The sequence below is a fragment of the Cherax quadricarinatus genome, chromosome 41 (genome assembly GCF_038502225.1).
Source record: "Cherax quadricarinatus isolate ZL_2023a chromosome 41, ASM3850222v1, whole genome shotgun sequence".
Taxonomy (NCBI): Eukaryota; Metazoa; Arthropoda; class Malacostraca; order Decapoda; family Parastacidae; genus Cherax; species Cherax quadricarinatus.
In genome coordinates, this window is record NC_091332.1 from 26508115 (window position 1) to 26532881 (window position 24767).

At 43.8% G+C, this 24767-nt stretch overlaps 1 protein-coding gene across 1 annotated transcript in view; it reads left to right on the plus strand.

The window, feature by feature from the left end:
* LOC128695926 (uncharacterized) overlaps nt 1-24767 on the plus strand; it is a 92817-nt gene that overhangs the window by 13234 nt on the left and 54816 nt on the right. The window lies entirely within an intron of this gene.

A 24767-nucleotide genomic window follows, 5' to 3' on the forward strand; every position in this document is an offset into this window, starting at 1 on the left:
GAGTAGGGAAGTAATGGATAGAAAAATAATAAAGAAAGATGTAGCAAGAAGATATAAACAAATGGAGATTACAATGAGAGCACAAATAGTAGGAGAGGAAGTTAAGAACGTGACCATGGAACAGGCAGGATAATTCCCATTTAAACCTTCTAATCACAATAAGATGAACCTTGAGGTTCATAAGAGAGTCTGAAAATATGTCTTCTTCGAGGAGTTTCAAATTTATTGAATGTTAATTTTTAGATGTTTACCGAAAGTGAATATACATCGTAGTGTATATTTATAATCACCAACATTTCTGCGCTATAACGTGAAAAGGAGTTTTCTGATCCACCTCAAACTTTTAGCCTTTGTGTATTTTACCTAAATGATGGTTAAGACTGTTACTGAGTAGTGTTGGGGTCAATATTGTACACGAAGATAGCGCAGCGGTTACGTGTGATACCTTTACAGCATTTCCGATCGGATTCAAACTTGTAGCAGCGGTGTATCCTTTCCAAAAGAACGTTCAGATTGCTTTTGGAACAAGTAGTTAATTATTAGATCATTTTATTTAGAAAGTGTTATTGTTTTCTGCACGATAACATAATGTATATAAATGGTATAAAATACCGACACAATGGAAATATAAACACATATGCAATATAATGTGATCCTTTATTGACAACGTTTCGCCCACACAGTGGGCTTTATCAAGTCACAAATAGATCTAAATGGGTGAAAGGTACGTGAGTATTTATAGGATGGAGTCAGGTGGAGAATGCTGCATGTGACAATCTTCCGAGTAGGGTGACAGAGGCTAGGACCTTGGGTAGCTTTAAAAAGAGATTGGACAAGTGTATGAGTAGACCTTCTGCAGTGTTCTTCCATTCTTATGTTCTTATGTGGGATAGTGATGAAGTTTCTTGGCAAAGGGTTCAGCTATGTTATAAAAGCCGTTGTTCTGGCCGAAGTTGTTGGATATACAGAAAAGCGATGATTCCAGGATTCATCGGTATTGAGTGTTGTCTTCTCTGGCGATAAGTCTTGCGTTTCTGTAGTTGATTAAATACTTGCATACCTTTCACCCAGGTAAATGACTTTGTTACTTGATAAAGCCCATTGTTTATGTGTTTATATTTCCAATACAAGAATACTTCTGATCATCTTCGCCTTCTACACACTGATACAATTTATTAAAAGCTTGATAAATGAAACGCTTGTGCAACAATTGGGTATCTTTACTCTGGAAACGTTTCGCCAGTCACTGGCTTCTTTAGTCTATTACAAAAACGGTGTTCAGCATTGGACTGAAGAAGTTACTGGCTTGCGAAACGTTTCCAGAATTAAGATTCCCAAATGTTGCACAAATGTCTCATTTATCAACTTGTTTCGTAGACGATACTTTCAGACTGCTGTGGTGCAAATCTTTTAACTTTATGGCACAAAATATTGGATTATTGGTTCTCATGCAATACTTAATGGATGTCTTTTTGATCTGCTTCGACCTTTGACCGCCGGTATATTTTGCTGAGAGGAAGGTTCACATTATTTGACTGTGTATGTCCCAGTTTTCGAACTTTAATAAACAAATTGGAATATTGGTATCCGTATGATAACTGAAGAATGCCTTTACTGATTACCTTCAAGCCTTCAATAAAGGTATATTTTAATAAGTTGTTTTTGATTGGTTTTCGTCTGTGTAGATGCTAATTTGTTCATTTAAAAGCTGGGAATGCTGGGATAGTTCAGAATGGAAGATAAGAAAAACTATAAACGTAACAGTCACTCAGGGCAAGAAATCACACACCGGGATCATCATTAAAATAAAGTGGTACCTCGGTATGCGACTTTAATTCGCTCCAGAAGGCTGTTCTCGTGCCGATCTGTTCGAGTACCGAACGAATTTGTTCCCATAACGAATAATGTAAAGCAAATTAATCCATTTCAGACCCCCAAAAATACACTTACAAAAGCACTTACAATAATACATTTACATAATTGTTCGAGTTGGGAGCTGGTCGTATACCGAGGCACCACTGTAATTAAGACTATGGAGCTCAACTCATATTCAGGTGGAGGGACTGACCACCTCAGAATTACATCTTCATAGCTTATGAATGTTCACATCATCTTTCCCTCTCTCCACTGCTCCTGCTGTCTCTGTATTTAGTCACCTCTGTGTTCGACCAAAGAAGCCTACTGTGTAGGTGTAACATTCAGAATTAAAGCTCCTCACTGTTGTAACTCTTGTTCATGTTATATTTTAATCCATCTATGGAATGGGAAGATAAGTCAAGATCGACCAACGAAATCGTAATAACACGATTGCAAACAAACCATGGAACGGGTGAGGTTTGAGCTCATGGCGAGTGAGTTGTAAAACGCACTGATGTGAAGTTTTATGACGCACTCGCCATGCCTTCAACCACCACCCGTTCCGTGGTTTGGTTAAATCCAGATCCTTGGACACAAAGCCCCTCACCAGCATGTCTCCAGCAGCATGCCTCTTTGAGGCATATTTAGTGAAAAATAATTCAACATTATTTCGAGATCAAAAGTGGCAAAATGGTTCCTCCAAACTCCATTAACAATACCATCCATTTTCAGAGGATACACAGCTGTTAAAACTGTAAAGATGAGTAAAAGAATTATCTGCATAAAATTTAGCTGAGGGAACTTTTACTTACCAGTTGCACCACGAACCTTTATCTAGTATTAGTTCACCAGGGTTAAAAAAATTTTGAAGCCGATTCGATAAGGCATCCTGTAGTTATAAATGAAAGCCTTGAAGGTAGATGGTAAACAAGAACAATTCTGTGGTTTGTTTACAATCGTGTTATAGTATTTAGTTAAGGCTTCACTAAACTCGTCAAATATAAAAACGCTATAAAAAAGTGAGTTTTTAATACTTTTTCTTATTTTTACATTTATATTCTATATAAAATTCTCTACAATCCTAAACGGGAAAATAATTTACTCTATATTTTTATTTTTAAACCTGATACACATTTCTCCTAAAAACTGGCAGACTGGAACCTGTACCGCCAAATTAAAAAAAAATATATACGTATTAAGAAAGAGTAGCGATTGTTTGAAGCCGACCAGAAGAGGAATGCTTTAGTTATTTCAGGGAAACCAGTTTAATAAAATTGGCAAATTAAAATTTACACAGCTTAAAGTAAAAACCAAGCTTTAAGAAAACACAGGAATAGGAACACTGCATCAGGCTTACTGGCCCATACTAGGCATGTCCTTCTCAAATCAAGCTCATCAACTGAAAGTCTGAAGCCTATTAGAAAAGATTGTGTACAGGAATTGCTCTTATACCAAGCATTCCCGATTTTAACAATTTAATTAATATTTCAAATTTGCACATAAACAATCCAAACTTATTGGATTTTTATCCTTCTTATAGAAAACATCAGCATTAATAATCTCAAGCCGATAAGACGAGTCATTCTTTAGCCACTGAATGTAAGACAGTATCACTATTTAATAAAATTGGCAAACTGGGTTAGGTTAGGTAAGATTCGTCAGGAAGCAGGACAAGTGTTTCCTGACGCCGGCTTTAGTCATATGATGACCTGCCACTGGAGCTTTTGGTCATCTGACCGATACCTTGTAATGGCTTACCCCTCCACCCTTTTAAAAGTTAATATTAGTATAAATATTTTAGGGACAGTAGGTTGGTAGACAGCAACCACCCAGGGAAGTACTACCGTCCTGCCAGGTGATGGTAGACAGCAACCACCCAGGGAAGTACTACCGTCCTGCCAGGTGTTGGTAGACAGCAACCACCCAGGGAAGTACTACCGTCCTGCCAGGTGTTGGTAGACAGCAACCACCCAGGGAAGTACTACCGTCCTGCCAGGTGTTGGTAGACAGCAACCACCCAGGGAAGTACTACCGTCCTGCCAGGTGTTGGTAGACAGCAACCACCCAGGGAAGTACTACCGTCCTGCCAGGTGTTGGTAGACAGCAACCACCCAGGGAAGTACTACCGTCCTGCCAGGTGTTGGTAGACAGCAACCACCCAGGGAAGTACTACCGTCCTGCCAGGTGTTGGTAGACAGCAACCACCCAGGGAAGTACTACCGTCCTGCCAGGTGTTGGTAGACAGCAACCACCCAGGGAAGTACTACCGTCCTGCCAGGTGATGGTAGACAGCAACCACCCAGGGAAGTACTACCGTCCTGCCAGGTGTTGGTAGACAGCAACCACCCAGGGAAGTACTACCGTCCTGCCAGGTGATGGTAGACAGCAACCACCCAGGGAAGTACTACCGTCCTGCCAGGTGTTGGTAGACAGCAACCACCCAGGGAAGTACTACCGTCCTGCCAGGTGTTGGTAGACAGCAACCACCCAGGGAAGTACTACCGTCCTGCCAGGTGTTGGTAGACAGCAACCACCCAGGGAAGTACTACCGTCCTGCCAGGTGTTGGTAGACAGCAACCACCCAGGGAAGTACTACCGTCCTGCCAGGTGTTGGTAGACAGCAACCACCCAGGGAAGTACTACCGTCCTGCCAGGTGTTGGTAGACAGCAACCACCCAGGGAAGTACTACCGTCCTGCCAGGTGTTGGTAGACAGCAACCACCCAGGGAAGTACTACCGTCCTGCCAGGTGTTGGTAGACAGCAACCACCCAGGGAAGTACTACCGTCCTGCCAGGTGATGGTAGACAGCAACCACCCAGGGAAGTACTACCGTCCTGCCAGGTGTTGGTAGACAGCAACCACCCAGGGAAGTACTACCGTCCTGCCAGGTGATGGTAGACAGCAACCACTCAGGGAAGTACTACCGTCCTGCCAGGTGTTGGTAGACAGCAACCACCCAGGGAAGTACTACCGTCCTGCCAGGTGTTGGTAGACAGCAACCACCCAGGGAAGTACTACCGTCCTGCCAGGTGTTGGTAGACAGCAACCACCCAGGGAAGTACTACCGTCCTGCCAGGTGTTGGTAGACAGCAACCACCCAGGGAAGTACTACCGTCCTGCCAGGTGTTGGTAGACAGCAACCACCCAGGGAAGTACTACCGTCCTGCCAGGTGTTGGTAGACAGCAACCACCCAGGGAAGTACTACCGTCCTGCCAGGTGTTGGTAGACAGCAACCACCCAGGGAAGTACTACCGTCCTGCCAGGTGTTGGTAGACAGCAACCACCCAGGGAAGTACTACCGTCCTGCCAGGTGTTGGTAGACAGCAACCACCCAGGGAAGTACTACCGTCCTGCCAGGTGTTGGTAGACAGCAACCACCCAGGGAAGTACTACCGTCCTGCCAGGTGTTGGTAGACAGCAACCACCCAGGGAAGTACTACCGTCCTGCCAGGTGTTGGTAGACAGCAACCACCCAGGGAAGTACTACCGTCCTGCCAGGTGTTGGTAGACAGCAACCACCCAGGGAAGTACTACCGTCCTGCCAGGTGTTGGTAGACAGCAACCACCCAGGGAAGTACTACCGTCCTGCCAGGTGTTGGTAGACAGCAACCACCCAGGGAAGTACTACCGTCCTGCCAGGTGTTGGTAGACAGCAACCACCCAGGGAAGTACTACCGTCCTGCCAGGTGTTGGTAGACAGCAACCACCCAGGGAAGTACTACCGTCCTGCCAGGTGTTGGTAGACAGCAACCACCCAGGGAAGTACTACCGTCCTGCCAGGTGTTGGTAGACAGCAACCACCCAGGGAAGTACTACCGTCCTGCCAGGTGTTGGTAGACAGCAACCACCCAGGGAAGTACTACCGTCCTGCCAGGTGTTGGTAGACAGTAACCACCCAGGGAAGTACTACCGTCCTGCCAGGTGTTGGTAGACAGCAACCACCCAGGGAAGTACTACCGTCCTGCCAGGTGTTGGTAGACAGCAACCACCCAGGGAAGTACTACCGTCCTGCCAGGTGTTGGTAGACAGCAACCACCCAGGGAAGTACTACCGTCCTGCCAGGTGATGGTAGACAGCAACCACCCAGGGAAGTACTACCGTCCTGCCAGGTGTTGGTAGACAGCAACCACCCAGGAAGTACTACCGTCCTGCCAGGTGTTGGTAGACAGCAACCACCCAGGGAAGTACTACCGTCCTGCCAGGTGATGGTAGACAGCAACCACCCAGGGAAGTACTACCGTCCTGCCAGGTGTTGGTAGACAGCAACCACCCAGGGAAGTACTACCGTCCTGCCAGGTGTTGGTAGACAGCAACCACCCAGGGAAGTACTACCGTCCTGCCAGGTGATGGTAGACAGCAACCACCCAGGGAAGTACTACCGTCCTGCCAGGTGTTGGTAGACAGCAACCACCCAGGGAAGTACTACCGTCCTGCCAGGTGTTGGTAGACAGCAACCACCCAGGGAAGTACTACCGTCCTGCCAGGTGTTGGTAGACAGCAACCACCCAGGGAAGTACTACCGTCCTGCCAGGTGTTGGTAGACAGCAACCACCCAGGGAAGTACTACCGTCCTGCCAGGTGTTGGTAGACAGCAACCACCCAGGGAAGTACTACCGTCCTGCCAGGTGTTGGTAGACAGCAACCACCCAGGGAAGTACTACCGTCCTGCCAGGTGTTGGTAGACAGCAACCACCCAGGGAAGTACTACCGTCCTGCCAGGTGTTGGTAGACAGCAACCACCCAGGGAAGTACTACCGTCCTGCCAGGTGTTGGTAGACAGCAACCACCCAGGGAAGTACTACCGTCCTGCCAGGTGATGGTAGACAGCAACCACCCAGGGAAGTACTACCGTCCTGCCAGGTGTTGGTAGACAGCAACCACCCAGGGAAGTACTACCGTCCTGCCAGGTGATGGTAGACAGCAACCACCCAGGGAAGTACTACCGTCCTGCCAGGTGTTGGTAGACAGCAACCACCCAGGGAAGTACTACCGTCCTGCCAGGTGATGGTAGACAGCAACCACCCAGGGAAGTACTACCGTCCTGCCAGGTGTTGGTAGACAGCAACCACCCAGGGAAGTACTACCGTCCTGCCAGGTGTTGGTAGACAGCAACCACCCAGGGAAGTACTACCGTCCTGCCAGGTGTTGGTAGACAGCAACCACCCAGGGAAGTACTACCGTCCTGCCAGGTGTTGGTAGACAGCAACCACCCAGGGAAGTACTACCGTCCTGCCAGGTGATGGTAGACAGCAACCACCCAGGGAAGTACTACCGTCCTGCCAGGTGTTGGTAGACAGCAACCACCCAGGGAAGTACTACCGTCCTGCCAGGTGTTGGTAGACAGCAACCACCCAGGGAAGTACTACCGTCCTGCCAGGTGTTGGTAGACAGCAACCACCCAGGGAAGTACTACCGTCCTGCCAGGTGTTGGTAGACAGCAACCACCCAGGGAAGTACTACCGTCCTGCCAGGTGATGGTAGACAGCAACCACCGAGGGAAGTACTACCGTCCTGCCAGGTGTTGGTAGACAGCAACTACCCAGGGAAGTACTACCGTCCTGCCAGGTGTTGGTAGACAGCAACCACCCAGGGAAGTACTACCGTCCTGCCAGGTGTTGGTAGACAGCAACCACCCAGGGAAGTACTACCGTCCTGCCAGGTGTTGGTAGACAGCAACCACCCAGGGAAGTACTACCGTCCTGCCAGGTGTTGGTAGACAGCAACCACCCAGGGAAGTACTACCGTCCTGCCAGGTGTTGGTAGACAGCAACCACCCAGGGAAGTACTACCGTCCTGCCAGGTGTTGGTAGACAGCAACCACCCAGGGAAGTACTACCGTCCTGCCAGGTGTTGGTAGACAGCAACCACCCAGGGAAGTACTACCGTCCTGCCAGGTGTTGGTAGACAGCAACCACCCAGGGAAGTACTACCGTCCTGCCAGGTGATGGTAGACAGCAACCACCCAGGGAAGTACTACCGTCCTGCCAGGTGTTGGTAGACAGCAACCACCCAGGGAAGTACTACCGTCCTGCCAGGTGTTGGTAGACAGCAACCACCCAGGGAAGTACTACCGTCCTGCCAGGTGTTGGTAGACAGCAACCACCCAGGGAAGTACTACCGTCCTGCCAGGTGTTGGTAGACAGCAACCACCCAGGGAAGTACTACCGTCCTGCCAGGTGTTGGTAGACAGCAACCACCCAGGGAAGTACTACCGTCCTGCCAGGTGATGGTAGACAGCAACCACCCAGGGAAGTACTACCGTCCTGCCAGGTGATGGTAGACAGCAACCACCCAGGGAAGTACTACCGTCCTGCCAGGTGATGGTAGACAGCAACCACCCAGGGAAGTACTACCGTCCAGCCAGGTGATGGTAGACAGCAACCACCCAGGGAAGTACTACCGTCCTGCCAGGTGTTGGTAGACAGCAACCACCCAGGGAAGTACTACCGTCCTGCCAGGTGTTGGTAGACAGCAACCACCCAGGGAAGTACTACCGTCCTGCCAGGTGTTGGTAGACAGCAACCACCCAGGGAAGTACTACCGTCCTGCCAGATGATGGTAGACAGCAACCACCCAGGGAAGTACTACCGTCCTGCCAGATGATGGTAGACAGCAACCACCCAGGGAAGTACTACCGTCCTCCCAGATGATGGTAGACAGCAACCACCCAGGGAAGTACTACCGTCCTCCCAGATGATGGTAGACAGCAACCACCCAGGGAAGTACTACCGTCCTCCCAGATGATGGTAGACAGCAACCACCCAGGGAAGTACTACCGTCCTCCCAGATGATGGTAGACAGCTACCACCCAGGGAAGTACTACCGTCCTGCCAGATGATGGTAGACAGCAACCACCCAGGGAAGTACTACCGTCCTGCCAGATGACTGTGAAACAGAAACCTGTAACTGTTTTGCATGATGGTAGGATTGCTGGTGTCTTTTTCTGTCTCATAAACACGCTAGATAACAGGGATATCTTGCTACTCCAACTTACACTTTGGTCACACTTCACAGACACGCACATGCATATATATATATATACATACATCTAGGTTTTTCTTCTTTTTCTAAATAACTCTTGTTCTTCTTTGTTTCCTCTATTGTCCATGGGGAAGTGGAAAAGAATCTTTCCTCCGTAAGCCATGCGTGTCGTATGAGGCGACTAAAATGCCGGGAGCAATGGGCTAGTAACCCCTTCTCCTGAAGACATTACTAGTAGGGAGTAATGCGGCTGAGCGCCTTATCAAAGGGTGCCGCCTTTTCACACCTATGTGCTAATGACCTTGACCCTATGATAATGACCCTTCCGGGCACGTGCCGCCTTTTCACACCTATGTGCTAATGACCTTTTTCACACCTATGTGCTAATGACCTTGACCCCGCCCACGAGCCCCGCCCACGACCCCGCCCACGACCCCCCACCCGCGCCCCCCGCGCCCCCACCCGCGCCCCCCGCGCCCCCCACGCCCCCTGCCTGTCACGCCGACCCACCACCCTCGCCGCGCCCTCGCGGCCCGCCCGCGCCCCTCAAGCCCCACCCGCGCCTTCTGCTGCGCCTTCTGCAGCGTCGTCCGGATCGCTCCCGCGCCCCGAATTTTTTTCCGATTTTTTCGAATTTTTTTTGAATTTCTTGTGCTCTCCTCGGGTCAAATTTTTGAGGTTCCCCCCTCCCACTTTCACCCCCATCCCAATTTCATTTTCTTATGAACTCCTCGGATCAAGTTTTCTGGATAATACAAAGACTCCAATTCCTCGGATCAAGTTTTTCTCGAAATCAAAGACTCCATCTCCTCGGATCAAGTTTTTGGATTCCCCCCTCTCAGGGTAAGTATTCAAATGAACTCCTCCTTTGGGGGCATGGTGCTCTCTCTTACTACAGGTCTAAACAAGTGTGACGTCAGTATTCCTCTCATTAATGTGGGTTTACTCGACGGTCAGTGACGTCACACACACACACACATACAAGCTGAATCTTGTCGACTTCCCCCTATGTCAGTGACGTCATGCGATGACCCCACACATACAGGCTCAATCTTGTCGACTTCCCCCTATGTCAGTGACGTCACGCGATGACCCCACACACACAGGCTGAATCTTGTCGACTTACCCCTACACACATTTCATATACAACATAGGGAAAACATTTTCACTCTTAACCCAGGATAACCCAATTAATTTCACATTTTTTCGTTAATACCCACATCAATCCACAATTTCTTTACAACACAAGTCTAGACATTTTTCTCGTTTTAACTATTTCATCTCAGGTCACTCCCCACGAAGTAACCTACCTCCTCCCCACCCTCCCGAACCCTCACACTCCCACCAACACCTCACAATTTTCACTCATAACCCCCCCCCCAATTTTTCTCGTTTTAACTATTTCATCAGAAAGTCACCACAACACTTATAACCACTTTTCGATAAATTCACTAGTCACAATTTTTACATATTACGAAGTTAATACGCACACACACCTCGCTTTGAACACCTTCAAAACACTCTCATAAATCATTTGAATACTCACAAAAATACCTTTGAACATTTCCAAACAACACTGAAACACTTCCAAGACAACATTTTGAATACTCCCAAATAAGATTTGACAGCTCTAATTTATCTACACTTACACATTTCATTAAATTACAACTCATCCCCCCAAACTCCTCCCTCAGTCTCCAGACTTCACAACATTATCACAAAAACTAACTCAAACACTTTACTTTGAACATCACCAAAAAACACCATCAATTGCCTTTGAATACTCCAAAAACATCATTCGAACACCCCCAAAATCACCTCTGAATACTCTCAGAACACCTTCATAAGTACTCTTGCACATCATTTGAACACCTTCAAAAACACCTTTGAACATTTCCAAACAACACTGAAACACTTCCAAAACACCATTTGAGTACTCCCAAATACACCACTGAATACTACTAAAACACCACCAAAATCACCATAAACTAAGATCAACACCCACATCCCACAACACCCACAACCCACAACACCCACAATTTTTTCTCGTTTTAACTAATTTCATCAGAAAAAGTCACATCAACAACCCACTTATAACGTCTTTTCGGTATCTCTAGTTCGACAACAACACCCACAACACCCACATCCCACAACACCCACAACCCACATCACCCACACCCCACAACACACACAACCCACATCACCCACACCCCACAACACACACACTCCACAATCACATTTTTTTTTTCTCGTTTCAACTAATTTCATCAGAAAACAACAACAACCCACAACAACCCACTTATAACATCTTTTTTTGGTATCTCTAGTTCGACAACAATACACCCACATCCCACAACACCCACAACCCACATCACCCACACCCCACAACACACGCAACCCACATCACCCACGCCCCACAACACACACAACCCACCCACATCACCCACATGCAACATTTTTTTTTCTCGTTTTAACTAATTTCATCAGAAAGTCACAACAACAACAACCCACAACTTATAATCACACCTTTGAATAACCTCAAAACACCATTTGAGTACTCCCAAATACACCACTGAATACTACTAAAACACCACTGAATACACTCAAAACACCACCAAAATCACCATAAACTAAGATCAACACCCACATCCCACAACACCCCACAACCCACAACACCCACATCCCACATCACCCACAACCCACATCACCAACATCCCACAATTTTTTCTCGTTTAACTAATTTCATCAGAAAAAGTCACAAAAACAACCCACTTATATCATCTTTTTTTTTGGTATCTCTAGTTCGACTACATTACCCACAACCCTCATCAATTACCAATTTATTCACAATTTTTTTCCCCTTCTTTTTACTGAATCTTAAATGTAATACACATTCCTCTTTACATTACTAAAATTCTAATAAAATCCTCTCCATACCCATGTCCTTGTATCCACATAAATTGATATTATACTCACATCAACTAATCTCACTACCCAACTATTGCGACATGTTTCAACACCCTCCATTCTTTTCCAATATATCATAACTTTTCAATTCTATAATTTCTTTTTAAAATATTCACACATTACCTTTATTTTCAGTAAAATCCCCCCATATTTCATTAAATTTCTAATACAACCCTCCCCATACCCCTCTCCATCTCACCCGCATTTCTTCACATCCACTCACCCATCTCCCAACACACCTCTTCTGAACACACACAAAAATCACATTTCACATCCACAAATGCATCTCATCACCCATCTCAAATCCACTAAAATCACTGTAACCAAGATATTCACAAAACTCTATGACCACCTAACACACACACACACACACACACACACACACACACACACACACCTAACCTAACCTAACCTAACCTAACCTAACCTAACCTAACCTAACCTAACCTAACCTAACCTAACCTAACCTAACCTATCCTATCCTAACCTAACCTAACCTAACCTACACTAACCAAACCTATCCTAACCTAACCTAACCTAACCTAACCTAACCTAACCTAACCTAACCTAACCTAACCTAACCTAACCTAACCTAACCTAACCTAACCTATCCTAACCTAACCTAACCTAACCTAACCTAACCTAACCTAACCTAACCTAACCTAACCTAACCTAACCTAACCTAACCTAACCTAGCCTAACCTAACCTAACCTAACCTATCCTAACCTAACCTAACCTAACCTAACCTAACCTAACCTAACCTAACCTAACCTAACCTAACCTAACCTAACCTAACCTAACCTAACCTAACCTAACCTAACCTAACCTAACCTAACCTAACCTAACCTAACCTAACCTAACCTAACCTAACCTAACCTAATGCCTTACCCCAAAGTATTGCGTCATGATTTTTGTACACCCCTTCCCCCCTCCAACGACGCCATGAAATGCGGTTCACATCCAAGGTAGAAAATCACATAGTCATCTCCTTACCGAACACCTGCGTCAACTCAGGTCAGACAGACGCCATGAAATGGTGTTCACACCCAAGGTAGAAAATCACATAATCATCTCTTTCCAGACCAACTGTAACCTAACCTGACCTAACCTAACCTAACCTAACCTAACCTAACCTAACCTAACCTAACCTAACCTAACCTAACCTAACCTAACCTAACCTAACATAACCTAACCTAACCTAACTTATCCTAACCAAACCTAACCTAACCTAACCTAACCTAACCGAACCTAACCTAACCTATCCTAACCTAACCTAACCTAACCAAACCTAACCTAACCTAACCTAACCTATCCTAACCTGTCCTAACCTAACTTATCCTAACCTAACCTAACCTAACCTAACCTAACCTAACCTAACCTAACCTAACCTAACATAACCTAACCTAACCTATCCTAACCTAACCTAACCTATACCACCCTAACCTAACCTAACTTAACCTAACCTAACCTATCTTAACCTAACCTAACCTAACCTAACCTAACTTATCCTAACCTAACCTAACCTAACCTAACTTATCCTAACCTAACCTAACCTAACCTAAAATAACCTAACCTAACTTATCCTAACCTAACCTAACTTATCCTAACCTAACCTAACCTAAAGTAACCTAACCTAACTTATCCTAACCTAACCTATGCTAACCTAACCTAACTCATCCTAATCTAACCTAACCTAACCTAACTTATCCTAACCTAACCTAACCTAAAATAACCTAACCTAACTTATCCTAACCTAACCTAACCTAACTTATCCTACTCAAATCCACTAAAATCACTGTAACCAAGATATTCACAAAACTCTATGACCACCTATCACACACACACACACACACACACACACACACACACACACACACACACACACACACACACACACACACCTCACTTTACTTTGAACACCTTCAAAACACTCTCATACATCATTTGAGACCACCTTTTCTCAATATCTCTCATCCACAACCTTTATCATCTCACTACAGAACAACCCCAAGATTACTTCGAACACTCTCATAAATCATTTGAATACTCACATAAACACCTTTGAACATTTCCAAACAACACTGAAGCACTTCCAAAATATCATTTTGATTACTCCCAAATAAGATTTATCATCTCTAATTTATCTACACTTACACATTTCATTAACTGAAATTACAACACATCCACCAAACTCCTCCCTCATTCTCCAGACTTTACAACATTAGCACAAAAAAAACTAACTCATACACTTATGACATGAGACATTACCATATCTAACACACTGACTAACTTTGAACCAACTCTGAACACCACTGATCTTCTTCAAAAAAATACTCTGCACATCATTTGAACACCTTCAAAAAACACCATCAAACACCTCCGAATACTCCCAAAACACTACTGATTACTACCAAATCACCACTGAATACTACCAAATCACCGTCAAAATCACCAGAAACTAAGTTTAACATCACCATCTAACATCCTTTTTATAGAAATCCCCTCAAATCACTATAACCAAGAACTCCCTCCCCATTTGGCGCATAAAAAAAAAGCATGAACACAAACCTAATACGCAAACACTTAGTACATGATCACCATCAACTGAAAACATATCTTGTACACACACATAATCTAAGACAACCACCAACTACAATCACCCATGTTCACTTACCTCAAAAATCACTAATATCACAGAAAACACTCATTTTTATAAACATTTCACACACACACACACAAAAAAAATCATATTTGACAATATCTAAGCGCACTCACCTCACTACCACCAACACACGATGTCACACCTCACAGGACCGACGAGCTCACCTCCAGTGACGTCACACTCCCATTGTGTTACTTGGTGGTTGGTAACATCACACCCAACCCACCTTGTTTCAACCTGTTGTACCCTACATTATCTAAGAACACTATATCCAAGACGATTACCAGATTTTATGACCCCACCACCAAGATCACAGAAAACACACATTTTTATAATTATTCACACAAAAATCACGATCACCAATTCCATATCATGTTTACCGTCATCTATCAACACTCATCACCAAGATCACCAAAAATCTAAGATCATGCATCTCAAAACTACTATGATCACTGAAAACACTTATTTTTTAAACATTCGCACAAAAATAAGACATACACAAAAATACCACAACACTTCCACCAACATCTATAACATAACATGAGCACTATAACATATCACTATCACAAAAAAAAAATAATACACAGACACCCACATCTTATACATTTCAATCACAAATTTAAGACATGAGACATACACACCAAATCTAAGACATTCACCTCCAACTAAGACATACACATCTTAACTAAGACATACACCAAAAAAAAAAACCTATACTTGACATATTGCGATATGAATATTCATACCGCATTTATGTTGCATATCACATTTCCTCATCCACATCATCCCTAAAACATCCTTCCTTATTCATTCCATATATCTCCTAGAGTTGTTTTAACCCCGACGGGCCCATCACGACGTAGGAGCCAGAGTGTAGTAGGTGGTGTTGGAGTGGTGATGGTTCCTCTGGCTCCTACGTCGTGATGGGCCCGTCGGGGTTAAAACAACTCTAGGAGATATACGGAATGAATAAGGAAGGATGTTTTAGGGATGATGTGGATGAGGAAATGTGATATGCAACATAAATGCGGTATGAATATTCATATCGCAATATGTCAAGTATAGGTTTTTTTTTGGTGTATGTCTTAGTTAAGATGTGTATGTCTTAGTTGGAGGTGAATGTCTTAGATTTGGTGTGTATGTCTCATGTCTTAAATTTGTGATTGAAATGTATAAGATGTGGGTGTCTGTGTATTATTTTTTTTGTGATAGTGATATGTTATAGTGCTCATGTTATGTTATAGATGTTGGTGGAAGTGTTGTGGTATTTTTGTGTATGTCTTATTTTTGTGCGAATGTTTAAAAAATAAGTGTTTTCAGTGATCATAGTAGTTTTGAGATGCATGATCTTAGATTTTTGGTGATCTTGGTGATGAGTGTTGATAGATGACGGTAAACATGATATGGAATTGGTGATCGTGATTTTTGTGTGAATAATTATAAAAATGTGTGTTTTCTGTGATCTTGGTGGTGGGGTCATAAAATCTGGTAATCGTCTTGGATATAGTGTTCTTAGATAATGTAGGGTACAACAGGTTGAAACAAGGTGGGTTGGGTGTGATGTTACCAACCACCAAGTAACACAATGGGAGTGTGACGTCACTGGAGGTGAGCTCGTCGGTCCTGTGAGGTGTGACATCGTGTGTTGGTGGTAGTGAGGTGAGTGCGCTTAGATATTGTCAAATATGATTTTTTTTTTGTGTGTGTGTGTGAAATGTTTATAAAAATGAGTGTTTTCTGTGATATTAGTGATTTTTGAGGTAAGTGAACATGGGTGATTGTAGTTGGTGGTTGTCTTAGATTATGTGTGTGTACAAGATATGTTTTCAGTTGATGGTGATCATGTACTAAGTGTTTGCGTATTAGGTTTGTGTTCATGCTTTTTTTTTATGCGCCAAATGGGGAGGGAGTTCTTGGTTATAGTGATTTGAGGGGATTTCTATAAAAAGGATGTTAGATGGTGATGTTAAACTTAGTTTCTGGTGATTTTGACGGTGATTTGGTAGTATTCAGTGGTGATTTGGTAGTAATCAGTAGTGTTTTGGGAGTATTCGGAGGTGTTTGATGGTGTTTTTTGAAGGTGTTCAAATGATGTGCAGAGTATTTTTTTGAAGAAGATCAGTGGTGTTCAGAGTTGGTTCAAAGTTAGTCAGTGTGTTAGATATGGTAATGTCTCATGTCATAAGTGTATGAGTTAGTTTTTTTTGTGCTAATGTTGTAAAGTCTGGAGAATGAGGGAGGAGTTTGGTGGATGTGTTGTAATTTCAGTTAATGAAATGTGTAAGTGTAGATAAATTAGAGATGATAAATCTTATTTGGGAGTAATCAAAATGATATTTTGGAAGTGCTTCAGTGTTGTTTGGAAATGTTCAAAGGTGTTTATGTGAGTATTCAAATGATTTATGAGAGTGTTCGAAGTAATCTTGGGGTTGTTCTGTAGTGAGATGATAAAGGTTGTGGATGAGAGATATTGAGAAAAGGTGGTCTCAAATGATGTATGAGAGTGTTTTGAAGGTGTTCAAAGTAAAGTGAGGTGTGTGTGTGTGTGTGTGTGTGTGTGTGTGTGTGTGTGATAGGTGGTCATAGAGTTTTGTGAATATCTTGGTTACAGTGATTTTAGTGGATTTGAGTAGGATAAGTTAGGTTAGGTTAGGTTAGGATAAGTTAGGTTAGGTTATTTTAGGTTAGGTTAGGTTAGAATAGGTTAGGATAGGTTAGGTTAGGATAAGTTAGGTTAGGTTAGGTTAGATTAGGATGAGTTAGGTTAGGTTAGGTTAGGTTAGGTTAGGTTAGGATAAGTTAGGTTAGGTTAGGTTAGGTTAGGTTAGGTTAGGTTAGGTTAGGATAGGTTAGGTTAGGTTAGGTTAGGATAAGTTAGGTTAGGTTAGGTTAGGATAAGTTAGGTTAGGTTAGGTTAGGTTAGGATAAGTTAGGTTAGGTTAGGTTAGGTTAGGTTAGGTTAGGATAAGTTAGGTTAGGTTAGGTTAGGTTAGGTTAGGATAAGTTAGGTTAGGTTAGGTTAGGATAAGTTAGGTTAGGTTAGGTTAGGTTAGGATAAGTTAGGTTAGGTTAGGTTAGGTTAGGTTAGGTTAGGTTAGGTTAGGTTAGGTTAGGTTAGGTTAGGTTAGGTTTGGTTAGGATAAGTTAGGTTAGGTTAGGTTAGGTTAGGTTAGGTTAGGATAGGTTAGGTTAGGTTAGGTTAGGTTAGGTTAGGTTAGGTTAGGTTAGGTTAGGTTAGGTTAGGTTAGGTCAGGTTAGGTTACAGTTGGTCTGGAAAGAGATGATTATGTGATTTTCTACCTTGGGTGTGAACACCATTTCATGGCGTCTGTCTGACCTGAGTTGACGCAGGTGTTCGGTAAGGAGATGACTATGTGATTTTCTACCTTGGATGTGAACCGCATTTCATGGCGTCGTTGGAGGGGGGAAGGGGTGTACAAAAATCATGACGCAATACTTTGGGGTAAGGCATTAGGTTAGGTTAGGTTAGGTTAGGTTAGGTTAGGTTAGGTTAGGTTAGGTTAGGTTAGGCTAGGTTAGGTTAGGATAAGTTAGGTTAGGTTAGGTTAGGTTAGGTTAGGTTAGGTTAGGTTAGGTTAGGTTAGGTTAGGTTAGGTTAGGTTAGGTTAGGTTAGGTTAGGTTAGGTTAGGTTAGGTTAGGTTAGGTTAGGTTAGGTTAGGTTAGGTTAGGTAGGTTGAGGTTAGGTTAGGGTTAGGATAGGTGAAGTTAGGTTAGGTTAGTTTGGGATAGGATAGGTTAGGTTATGTTTGGATAGGTTAGGTGAGGTTAGGATAGGCTAGGTTAGGATAGGTTAGGTTAGGTTATGATAGGTTAGGTTAGGTTAGGTTAGGTTAGGTTAGGTTAGGTTAGGTTAGGTTAGGTTAGGTTCGGTTAGGTTAGGTTAGGTTAGGTTGGGTTAGGATAGGTTCGGGTAGGTTAGGTTAGGTTAGGCTAGGTTAGGATAGGTTCGGTTAGGTTAGGTTAGGCTAGGTGTGTGTGTGTGTGTGTGTGTGTGTGTGTGTGTGTGTGTGTGTGTGTGTGTGTGTGTGTTAGGTGGTCATAGAGTTTTGTGAATATCTTGGTTACAGTGATTTTAGTGGATTTGAGATGGGTGATGAGATGCATTTGTGGATGTGAAATGTGATTTTTGTGTGTGTTCAGAAGAGGTGTGTTGGGAGATGGGTGAGTGGATGTGAAGAAATGCGGGTGAGATGGAGAGGGGTATGGGGAGGGTTGTATTAGAAATTTAATGAAATATGGGGGGATTTTACTGAAAATAAAGGTAATGTGTGAATATTTTAAAAAGAAATTATAGAATTGAAAAGTTATGATATATTGGAAAAGAATGGAGGGTGTTGAAACATGTCGCAATAGTTGGGTAGTGAGATTAGTTGATGTGAGTATAATATCAATTTATGTGGATACAAGGACATGGGTATGGAGAGGATTTTATTAGAATTTTAGTAATGTAAAGAGGAATGTGTATTACATTTAAGATTCAGTAAAAAGAAGGGGAAAAAAATTGTGAATAAATTGGTAATTGATGAGGGTTGTGGGTAATGTAGTCGAACTAGAGATACCAAAAAAAAGATGATATAAGTGGGTTGTTTTTGTGACTTTTTCTGATGAAATTAGTTAAACGAGAAAAAAATTGTGGGATGTTGGTGATGTGGGTTGTGGGTGTTGTGGGTTGTGGGTGTTGTGGGATGTGGGTGTTGATCTTAGTTTATGGTTTTGTTGTTTTGAGTGTATTCAGTGGTGTTTTAACTATTCAGATTTGGGATACCAAAAAAAAGATGTGATTATAAGTTGGGGTTGTTGTTGTGACTTTTTCTGATGAAATTAGTTAAAACGAGAAAAAAAAATTGTGGGGTGGGTGATGTGGGTGGGTTGTGGGTGTGGGGTGTGGGTGTTGTGGTGTTGTGGGTGTGGGTGATGTGGGATGTGGGTGTTGATCTTAGTTTATGGTTTTTCTGATTTTTAAAACGGTGGTGTTTTGAGTGTAAATTAGATAAAACGAGTGTGGGTGTTTTAGTAGTATTCAGTGGTGTATTTGGGAGTACTCAAATGGTGTTTTGGAAGTGTTTCAGTGTTGTTTGGAAATGTTCAAAGGTGTTTTTGAAGGTGTTCAAATGATGTGCAAGAGTACTTATGAAGGTGTTCTGAGAGTATTCAGAGGTGATTTTGGGGGTGTTCGAATGATGTTTTTGGAGTATTCAAAGGCAATTGATGGTGTTTTTTGGTGATGTTCAAAGTAAAGTGTTTGAGTTAGTTTTTGTGATAATGTTGTGAAGTCTGGAGACTGAGGGAGGAGTTTGGGGGGATGAGTTGTAATTTAATGAAATGTGTAAGTGTAGATAAATTAGAGCTGTCAAATCTTATTTGGGAGTATTCAAAATGTTGACTTGGAAGTGTTTCGGTGTTGTTTGGAAATGTTCAAAGGTATTTTTGTGAGTATTCAAATGATTTATGAGAGTGTTTTGAAGGTGTTCAAAGCGAGGTGTGTGTGCGTATTAACTTCGTAATATGTAAAAATTGTGACTAGTGAATTTATCGAAAAGTGGTTATAAGTGTTGTGGTGACTTTCTGATGAAATAGTTAAAACGAGAAAAAAAAATTGGGGGGGGGGGTTATGAGTGAAAATTGTGAGGTGTTGGAGGGAGTGTGAGGGTTCTGGAGGGTGGGGAGGAGGTAGGTTACTTCGTGGGGAGTGACCTGAGATGAAATAGTTAAAACGAGAAAAATGTCTAGACTTGTGTTGTGAAGAAATTGTGGATTGTTGTGGGTATTAACGAAAAAAATGTGAAATTATTTGGATTATCCTGGGTTAAGAGTGAAAATGTTTTCCCTATGTTGTATATGAAATGTGTAGGGGGGGGGGAAGTCGACAAGATTCATCCTATGTGTGTGGGGTCATCGCATGACGTCACTGACATAGGGGGAAGTCGACAAGATTCAGCTTGTATGTGTGTGTGTGTGTGACGTCACTGACCGTCGAGTAAACACCCTTTTTACTTCATTTAACTTAATGAGAGGAATACTGACGTCACACTTGTTTTGACCTGTAGTAAGAGAGAGCACCATGACCCATAGGAGGAGTTCATTTGAATGCTTACCCAGAGAGGGGGGAATCCAAAAACTTGATCCGAGGAGATGGAGACTTTGATTTCGAGAAAAACTTGATCCGAGGAATTGGAGTCTTTGTATTATCGAGAAAACTTGATCCAAGGAGATCATAAGAATTTCGAAACCCCATAGGGGGGAATCCAAAACTTGATCCGAGGAAATGGAGTCTTTGTATTATCGAGAAAACTTGATCCGAGGAGTTCATAAGAAAATGAAATTGGGATGGGGGTGAAAGTGGGAGGGGGAAACCTCAAAAATTTGACCCGAGGAGAGCACAAGAAATTCAAAAAAAAATCGAAAAAATCGGAAAAAAAAATCGGGGCGCGGGAGCGATCCGGACGACGCTGCAGAAGGCGCAGCAGAAGGCGCGGGCGGGGCTCGAGGGGCGCAGGCGGGGCGCGAGGGCGCGGCGAGGGTGGTGGGTCGGCGCGACGGTCGGGGGGCGCGGGTGGGGGGCGCGGGTGGAGGGCGCGGGGGGCGCGGGGGGCGCGGGGGGGCGCGGGTGGAGGGTCGTGGGCGGGGGGTCGTGGGCGGGGGTCGTGGGCGGGGTCAAGGTCATTAGCACATAGGTGTGAAAAAGGTCATTAGCACATAGGTGTGAAAAGCCGGCACGTGCCCGGAAGGGTCATTATCATAGGGTCAAGGTCATTAGCACATAGGTGTGAAAAGGCGGCACCCTTTGATACGGCGCTCAGCCGCATTACTCCCTACTATTACTAAAAAAAGAAGAAGAAAAACTTTATATAACTGGGATGCTTGAATGTGCGTGGATGTACTGCGGATGATAAGAGATGAGTGCTGACGTTATGAATGAAAAAGAAGTTGGATGTCCTGGCCCTAAGCGAAACAAAGCTGAAAGGGGTAGGGGAGGTTCAGTGGGGAGAAATAAATGGGATTAAGTCAGGAGTATCTGAGAGAGTTAGAGCTAAGGAAGGGATAACAATAATGTTGAAGGAAGGAGAAGAGGGAATATAAATTTAAGTTCCTCCACCACATTCAAGACTTCATTCAGGTCCAACTCCACCTCCTCCAGATGAAATCCACTCAACCCTAAACCTGCCCCAACTTTTGATATACAGACCAAAGAACATAAAAACAGATCCATCTCTTCCTCCCCCTCCAGGAAACGGGTCCGTAACACCTACAAACACAAATCCACTGATGGCACCACTATCACGGGCTTTAATCTAAACTCCTCCCCGGACATTAACTTTGCTATGATGAATCATTAATTCATGTTTAAGGTGATTCAGTTCAACGTACATTCTTACTTTACAATTAGACACCTACTGGCCGAGCTCCTTGAAGCAGAGGCCAGATATTGTTTTACTAAACAGTACCTGCCTCAAAGCCCCTCAACGTATCTGTTATTATGGTTATACTGCATTACAGTTCCCCTATGATCCCCACCATTGGGTTGCCATCCTTGTCAAATCCAACATAAAACACGAATTTCTCCCAATTTCTTTTATTCACCAACACTGTCTTGCAGTCAGAATACACACCCACCTTGGCCCCTTTATCTTTTCCACTACCTATGCTCATCCAAACACTATTCTCAACATACATGACCTTTCCTTAGTATTCAACTACACCAACCCACCAACATTCCTACTAGCTGACATGAATGCCAAACACAGCGCCTTTCACCACACCAGTAACAACCAACTTGGTCACCAATTACTAAACTTCACAAACCACAAACACCTAATTCACCTCGGTCCAGACTTCAACACCTTCTACAATCACACTGGCCAAGGCAAACCCGACATCATTATGGCAAACCGAGCCAGCTCTCTCTTTCAACATTACATCTCACCTGGCCCTATTACAGGCTCTGATCACATCCCAGTCATCTTACACATCTCCTCCAACCCTATCCTCATCCCAGCCACACTTTCCTTCTCCTACAAAAACGCTGACTGGGATGCCTTCAGACAACACATAGATAATACTAATCTCACATATGACTACAACAACAAACCCATCTCTGACATTGACACTCAACTTGCTCTCATCCAGGACACCATTACACAAGCAGCCAACACCGCAATACCATAGAAAACTCACGCCATTCGTTATTCCTTCAAACCCTCAATCAGAACAAGAAGACTAATTATCTGTTACCACAACCGCTTCCTCTACAACACACAGATTTAATCAAGTCCGATTAGATCTCACTTACCTCAGAAACAGCATTCTACACAATCTAAACCAAGACCACAACAATCATTGGTCACAGCTCATACTATAAGCAGACAAACAGTGTATTAAAAATATCAAAGCCTTCTGGAACTTTATCAAAAAAATCAGAGGCACCACTACCACCGACAAATACAAACATATCACCCACAACTACACACACATTTCAGACCCACAGGCTGCTACTAACATCTTCAAACACATCTGGGAAAACATCTTCCACTATCACTCGCCCCACCCTAACGCTGTTCAACACATTCAGAACATAGAACACTGGAACACTACACACACGAAATAGCACCAGACAGCCACATCCATCTGGTCTCTCTAACCTCTTCCCAAGAACTTGACACTCTTTTCACCAACACAGATATCATTAAAACTCTCCTAAGATACCTTCCTCCCAAGGCTCCTGGTGCCTCTGACCTAAACCATATTATCCTAAAACACCTTCCTGACTCTATCATTACTGCCTACACAAAAATTTCTCAATGCCTCCCTTGCTTCTGAATACTTCCCTTCCCTCTTCAAAGCTGCTACTGCTATCCTCCTTCCTAAACCCAAAAAAGATCACTCTGACCCTAGAAACTATCGCCCTAACGGCCTCCTCGAAACTTTAAGGAAACTCTTTGAAAAACTCATCAACCATCGCCTTCGCAGATACCTGGAACACAACTCTCTACTTTCTGATGGCCAGTTTGGCTTCAGAACTCGCAGATCCACACAGGATGCCATTAACTTCATTCTCAGCTACATCCACATAAATACAAACAAAGAAACAGGACAGCCCTGGTTGCAAAAGACGTTGGAAAAGCTTTTGACACTGGCACGAAGGGCTCAAACACTAACTCTTCACTAACTTTAACCTGCCTCTCACTACTCGTAAACTCCTCTGCAACTTCCTAGACAGGCCCCACCATGATCAAATTCCAAGGCTGTTACTGTGACTACTTCACACTAAATGCTGGAGTACCCCAGAGATCTGTCCTCTCCCCTACCCTCTACATTTTATACACTAACGACATTCCAATACCTGTATACCACAACTCCATCACACTAGCCTATGCAGACGACATTACACAACTTATCAGTCACGCCAATATACACTCACACACAAAACACAAAATGAGGTCGACAGGATAGCCTTCTGGGAATAAAAATGGAGGATCAAATCAAATGCAGCTAAATCCAGCATTACATGTTTTAACTATAGGAAAAGTGATTCTCCATTACCTGTCGAGCTCAGAACAACTGACACCCCCACTTACATCCCCATCACACAATCTGTCACTGTCCTTGGCATTAATCTTGACTACCTTCTTCGCTTACACGGACACATTCACTCAAAGCATGCAATAGCTAGTAAGGTCCTTGTGGGCCTTCCTAGCAATTGCATGCATCCCAACGCACCAAAACTACACCTCTACAAATTCCTAACACGCCCTCTAATAACTTACTTTACTCTAGCCCTCTCTCTTGCAGCTAAAACAAACTTACTTAAAGTGCAACTTGTCCAGAACAAGGTGCTGCGCTGGGTGCTTGATGTCAGATGGGAAGACTTCGCCACAAGTGAGTCTCTCCATGCCCAATTAGACATCACTGCGCTGAATCTATACTGGAAGACGCTCAGTGACAGACAGATATACAAACTTGAGACACGACATGACTACTGGACCTCCTTGACGAGACATTCGCAGGCCCAAAAACCAACACAACATTTTCTACTCCCTGTATAATCCTGCTCCTAACCCTATTTACAAACAACCTTTGGATTCTCTGACAAGTACCTTGAGCTGTTCGTCCCTCTGAATCAAGTTCACCTTAGCTGCTGGGTTAAGCCCTGGCTTAATTTCTATACTCCTCTCTAGCGCTGATCTTCGCATGTCCCGTCCTCCCCGCTCACCCCACCGGAGTCTTACCAACAGGAGAGCCTTGTATTCCCGTTCTCAAATCTGTTCCACGATCGCC